Below are 7,136 nucleotides of genomic sequence, written 5' to 3'. Positions count from 1 at the left end.
CGGGACGGGACGGTTTATGAGCGTTTGGACAAAGCACTCAAGACTTGGCGTAGGAAGTACGCTGAATGCTTCATCAGTTTCATTGGCCAAACAGCCTCCAGAGAGCTTAGACTGTCGGTAAAAATGAAGTAGTGCTCAGGTGGAAGAGTGCTAACGTACTCTAAGGTGTAGTATATAGCCGCTAGCTCAGCAATGTATACCGAACATGGCTTTTGAAGCATGAAGGTGGCGCTATGAAAATCGTTGTAGACATCGAAACCAGTCGAGTCGTCGGTTTTCGAACCATCTGTGAAGAACTGTCTGTCTCCGCTTACATGCCCGAACTTGCTTGCAAAAATTGGTGGAATACACACGGAACGAAAAGATTCTGGTATTCCGGTGATCTCATCCTTCATGGACAGAACAAAATCCACAAAGGAACTGTCGAAGTTTGAGAAGTTTTCACGATTGGTGTTAACCGGAGATGGACTTACCTCCAGCGTCATGTACCAGTAGTACACACTCATAATACGAGTTTGAGGGTTCTGTTCAAGAAGCTTTTCGAATTTTTCAATGACCAATGGATTTACAACCTCGCATCGGATGAGGAACCGGAACGATAACTCCACAAAGCGGTCTGTCAGAGGCTGTACACCAGCGAGTACCTCTAAGCTCATCGAGTGAGTTGAGTTCATGCAACCTAACGCGATCCGAAGGCAACGGTACTGAACCCGTTGAAGCTTCAGCAAGTGTGTTTTCGCCGCGGATTGAAAACAGAAGTTACCGTATTCTAAAACCGACAGAATGGTTGTTTGGTACAGCCTGATCAGATCTTCTGAGTGCGCTCCCCACCATGTTCCAGTTATAGTTCGCATAAAGTTGATTTGTTTTTGGCTTTTCTGTATCAGATACACAATGTGCTTCCCCCAGGTGCATTTGGAGTCGAACCAGACGCCGAGATATTGAGAAGACATGCTATGAGTGATTATCTTACCCATCAGATGGAGCGGAAACTTAGCCGGTTTGTGTTTTTTTTTTAGAAAAGACAACCATCTCAGTTTTCTCCGGAGAGAATTCGATCCCGAGCAGAAGAAAATAACAAGAGAATAACATATCAAGGTATTTATCTTAAATACTACCTGACCTTGATATGTCCTTCATTAGGTGGTAATAAGAGGCAAAATAACAAAAACGAATACCAAAATATTGTATAAATATCACCTAGAAAATAACAAGTCTTGTTATTTCAATAATGAATGCATACCTAAAGGCCGGGCACGGTTGCACGGTAAAGGCTGGGTATGCTGCGCAATTCAGATCCCATTGTGATCCACTAGCCTCTGCCCAGCAACTCCTATCCCTACCTCCACGCGGTACCGGCCGGAAACTATGAGCAATCTTAGGGAAGATCGGGTAACCAACCCCGGTGGGACCTTTGGTCGTAGGCTGACAGGGAAGGGGGGGTTTGCTTCGGCAAACCTGAGCGTCTGTTCTCCAGGAGGAGCGGCTCACAACAGCGTCTGATCCCCATGTTAGGGGCGGCTGATCTTCGTCCGAGTGCCAGGGAAGGACTCTAAGCTCAACTGTGCACTATGGTCCTCCGGAAAGTAGGGGGTTGGTGTCAGGCCCTACGAGCCAGCCGTAAAAACCCATTGTAACGGAAAATCAGCAACAGAATAATACGAACCGAGACCAACGGCAACGACCCCAGCGAACAAAAAGGACTTGTGATTGGAAACTCGGTACGTGGAACTGCCGATCTCTCAACTTCATTGGGAGCACCCGCATACTCGCCGATCTACTGAAGGACCGCGGGTTCGGCATCGTAGCGCTGCAGGAGGTGTGTTGGACAGGATCCATGGTGCGAACGTTTAGAGGTAATCATACCATCTACCAGAGCTGCGGCAACACACGCGAGCTGGGAACAGCTTTCATCGTGATGGGTGATATGCAGAGGCGCGTGATCGGTTGGTGGCCGATCGACGAAAGAATGTGCAGGTTGAGGATCAAGGGCCGATTCTTCAACTTCAGCATAATAAACGTGCACAGCCCACACTCCGGAAGTACTGATGATGACAAGGACGCATTTTACGCGCAGCTCGAACGCGAGTACGACCGCTGCCCAAGCCACGACGTCAAGATCATCATAGGAGATTTGAACGCTCAGGTAGGCCAGGAGGAGGAATTCAGACCGACGATTGGTAAGTTTAGCGCCCACCAGCAAACGAACGAAAACGGCCTACGACTCATTGATTTCGCCGCCTCCAAAACTATGGCCATACGTAGCACCTTTTTCCAACACAGCCTCCCTTATCGTTACACCTGGAGATCACCACAGCAGACGGAATCTCAAATCGACCACGTTATGATTGACGGACGGCACTTCTCCGACATTATCGACGTCAGGACCTATCGTGGCGCCAACATTGACTCCGACCACTATCTGGTGATGGTCAAACTGCGCCCAAAACTCTCCGTCATCAACAATGTACGGTACCGGCGACCGCCACGGTACAACCTAGAGCGACTGAAGCAACCGGATGTCGCCTCAGCATACGCGCAGAATCTCGAGGCCGCGTTGCCAGACGAGGGCGAGCTCGATGAGGCCCCTCTAGAGGACTGCTGGAGTACAGTGAAAGCAGCCATCAACGACGCAGCCGAGAGCACCATCGGGTACGTGGAACGGAATCGACGGAACGAATGGTTCGACGAGGAGTGTAGAACGGTTTTGGAGGAGAAGAATGCAGCGAGGGCGGTAATGCTGAAGCAAGGGACTCGACAGAACGTGGAACGTTATAAGCAGAAGCGGAAACAGCAGACCCGCCTCTTTCGGGAGAAAAAGCGCCGCCTGGAAGAAGCGGAGTGTGAAGAAATGGAACTGCTGTGCCGTTCCCAAGAAACACGGAAGTTCTATCAGAAGCTCAACGCATCCCGCAACGGCTTCGTGCCGCGAGCCGAAATATGCAGGGATAAAGACGGAGGCCTCTTGACGGACGGACGTGAGGTGATCGAAAGGTGGAAGCAGCACTTCGATCAGCACCTGAACGGCGTGGAGAACGTAGGCACGGGAGCCCACGGCAACGGAAGGAACGACGACGCCAGTGCAGCGGAGGACGGAAATGAACCAACTCCCACGCTGAGGGAAGTTCAGGATGCCATTCACCAGCTCAAAACCAACAAAGCAGCTGGTAAGGATGGTATCGCAGCTGAACTCATCAAGATGGGCCCAGAAAAGTTGGCCATCTGTCTGCATCGGCTGATAGTCAGGATCTGGGAAACCGAACAGCTACCGGAGGAGTGGAAGGAAGGGGACGGCCGGTCGACAACGGACCAGATCTTTACCGTACGGCAAATCCTCCAGAAATGCCGTGAATACCAGGTCACAACGCACCACCTGTTCATCGACTTCAAAGCGGCATACGATAGTATCGACCGCGCAGAGCTATGGAGAATCATGGACGAAAACGGCTTTTCTGGGAAGCTGACTAGACTGATTAAAGCAACGATGGACGGTGTGCAAAACTGCGTAAGGGTTTCGGGTGAACTATCCAGTTCATTCGTATCTCGCCGGGGACTGCGACAAGGTGACGGACTCTCATGTCTACTCTTCAACATCGCGCTGGAAGGTGTGATGCGACGAGCCGGGCTCAACAGCCGGGGAACGATTTTCACAAAATCCGGTCAATTTGTGTGCTTTGCGGACGACATGGACATTATCGCTAGAACATTTGGAACGGTGGCAGAACTGTACACCCGCCTGAAACGCGAAGCAGCAAAGGTCGGACTGGTGGTGAATGCCTCAAAAACAAAGTACATGCTGGTAGGCGGAACCGAACACGACCGGATCCGTCTGGGTAGTAATGTTACGATAGACGGGGATACTTTCGAGGTGGTGGAGGAATTCGTCTACCTCGGATCCTTACTGACGGCTGACAACAACGTGAGCCGTGAAATTCGGAGGCGCATCATCAGCGGAAGTCGGGCCTACTACGGGCTCCAGAAGAAACTGCGGTCGAAAAAGATTCACCCACGCACCAAATGCACCATGTACAAAACGTTAATAAGACCGGTAATCCTCTACGGGCACGAGACATGGACCATGCTCGAGGAGGACCTACAAGCACTCGGAGTTTTCGAGCGACGCGTGCTAAGAACGATCTTCGGCGGTGTGCAGGAGAACGGTGTGTGGCGGAGAAGGATGAACCACGAGCTCGCTGCACTTTACGGCGAACCCAGCATCCAAAAGGTGGCCAAAGCCGGAAGGATACGGTGGGCAGGGCATGTTGCAAGAATGCCGGACAACAACCCTGCAAAGCTGGTTTTTGCAACGGATCCGGTTGGCACAAGAAGGCGTGGAGCGCAGAGAGCACGATGGGCGGACCAGGTGGAGCGTGACTTGGCGAGCATTGGGCGTGACCGAGGATGGAGAGCGGCAGCCACAAACCGAGTATTGTGGCGTACTATTGTTGATTATGTCTTGTCTTAATGATGTGGAACAAATAAATGTATGTATGTATGCATACCTAAAATTTCAAGTGCTGTATTTGTTATCCCAAAGTTATTGAATAACAAACTAATAACATTTCTTGTTATTAAATGTTCCATTTGTTCGATGACTTCATGATGTAATAGCAAATCTTGTTCTTCGGTTATTTTCACTACCAAACCAACAAATACTACATCAATACCAAACTCTGCTCAAATACCTTCAACTGTTATTGTGATGTTCTCATAACATTTCGTAGAATAACGCAGCAATAACAATTATAGGTATTAGAGCACATGTTGCTCTTCGCATGGTATTTGTAAGGTATGCCCTTCTGCTCGGGATACCCAGCTTGAGAGCCCAAGTAGACAAATTATCCAAAGTATCCTGTAGTGGTCCTTGCAGATCGACTGCTATTGATCCCGTTACAGAAACAACACAGTCATCCGCAAGCTGTCTTAACGTGCAATTTTCCACGAGACAATCATCTAACATAAAATTTGTTAACAAGGGGGCTTAGACATGAACCCTGGGGGAGGCCCATGTAGCTAATTCGTGAAACAGTCAAGTCGCCATGGGCAAAACTCATCTGCGTCTCAAACAGCAAATTGTACAAAAAGTTGTTCAAAATTGGTGAAAGGCCACTTCCGTGTAGTTTGTCGGAAAGAGCATCGACACAAACTGAATCAAAAGCCCCCTTGATATCCAAAAACACTGATCCCATTTGTTGCTTCTGAGCAAAGGCAAGCTGAATTTCTGAAGAATGTAACGCAAGACAGTCGTTTGTTCCCTTGCCTCTGCGGAAACCAAACTGTGTATCTGACAACATGTCATTCGATTCAACCCATTTGTCCAGTCGAAAAAGAATCATCTTCTACAACAACTTCCGTAGGCAAGACAACATCGCGATTGGACGGTACGAATTATGATCCGACGCGGGTTTCCCGGGTTTTTGGATAGCTATCACTCTCACGTGCCTCCAATCATCCGGAACGATGTTGTTATCCAGGAACTGATTGAACAAGCTCAACAAGCGCCTCTTAGCGACGTCGGGGAGGTTTTTAAGCAAGTTGAACTTAATTCGATCCATTCCTGGAGCGGCATTGTTACATGAAAGAAAAGCAAGTGAGAATTCAATCATCGAAAACGGCCTGTCCATGTCGTCCTATCCTCGGAAATATCACGAATTATTCGCTCCACGGATACGGAATCCGGACAAACTTGTTTTGCGAACTTGAGAATCCACCGAGGGGAGCCACGATCCTCCTTTACCGACGATGCGTTACGCATTCTTCTCCCGACGTTCCAAAGAGTTCTCATCGATGTCTCGCGCGGTAAACCCTCGACGAACCGACGCCAGTAATCGCTTGTCTTCGATTTGACCAAGTTCTTGAACTCGCTTTCAAGGGAAGTGTACCGCTTAAAGTTTTTAATCGAATCGCGTTTCCGAAACTCTCTGAACGCAGCGGTTCTTCGCGACAGCAGATTGCTGTACACTCGCTATCCCACCACGGATTGGAGGGTTTCTTGCGAACTGACGGAGTCGACGTTGTGCTTGAAGCGCGCTACTGATGATCAGTTCTGATAGAAATTGATACTCTTCTCGCGGTGGAAGGACTTCTACCGATTGCTCACCGCCGATGATTGCTTCCGTGTACTTCCTCCAGTCAATGTGTTTTGTAAGGTCGTAGGTAATGTCGATAGATGGAGGTTGATGTGAACCGTTGGAAATACAAACAACGATCGGAAGGTGATCACTACCATGGGGATGCTGGATAACCCTCCATGTACACTCCAGCGATAGTGAGCTCGAACAGATTGAGAGGTCTAATCGGCTGTCTCTGGGACTGCCATCTTTAGCTGGAGGCGCCAATTCGCGAAACTTCTCCGGTGTTCAAAATTGTCATGTTGAAGTCGTCGCAGAGGTCATATATCAAAGTTGAACGGCTGTCATCGTACAGTTCCCCCCAGCCTGTACCATGGGAGTTGAAATCCCCCATGAGCAGCCGTGGCTCAGGCATAACCGAGCAGATGTGGGCGAGATATCGCAGTTCTCGGTGGAAGATATATGGAGGCAACACTGAGGGTTTTACCTCGGTTAGTCACTTCACATGCGACGGCTCCGATGCCTGTCATCGGATTAAAATCGACTCTATAAAATGAGTGTCCAGAACATTTAGACTGATGGCAAAGCCTTGCAGTGTACAACCGTGAATCGGCAAAGGTCGGACTGGTGGTGAAATACGTCAAAAACAAAGTACATGCTACTAGACGGAAACGATAGCATTCATCTAGGAAGTAACGTTGCGATAGACGGGGATACCTTTGAGGTTGTGGAGAAATTTGTCTACCTTGGATCCTTACAAACCGCTGACAACAACGTGAATTGTAAAGGCGCATCATCAGAGAAAGATGTGCATATTTCGGGCTTGAGAAGAAACTGCAATCAAAAAAGAAACCACTGAATCAAAATTCATCCATCGCGCAACAATAATGACAATGTCGCCACCTGCATTTGTTGCGACAATCCACCCAATGCGATAGAAGTTTGTCCCAACTTGAATTGAATAGGATTAAGATCGTACGCCGCGGCGCGCCGGGCGTTTAGAGATTTTTAAGCCTTGCATTACTCTGTTTTTTCCCTCCGTGAATAAATGTGTGTTTCGTCAAG

Source organism: Aedes albopictus, chromosome 3 (assembly GCF_035046485.1).
Source record: "Aedes albopictus strain Foshan chromosome 3, AalbF5, whole genome shotgun sequence".
Lineage (NCBI taxonomy): Eukaryota > Metazoa > Arthropoda > Insecta > Diptera > Culicidae > Aedes > Aedes albopictus.
Note: the sequence above shows the minus strand (reverse complement) of the source record.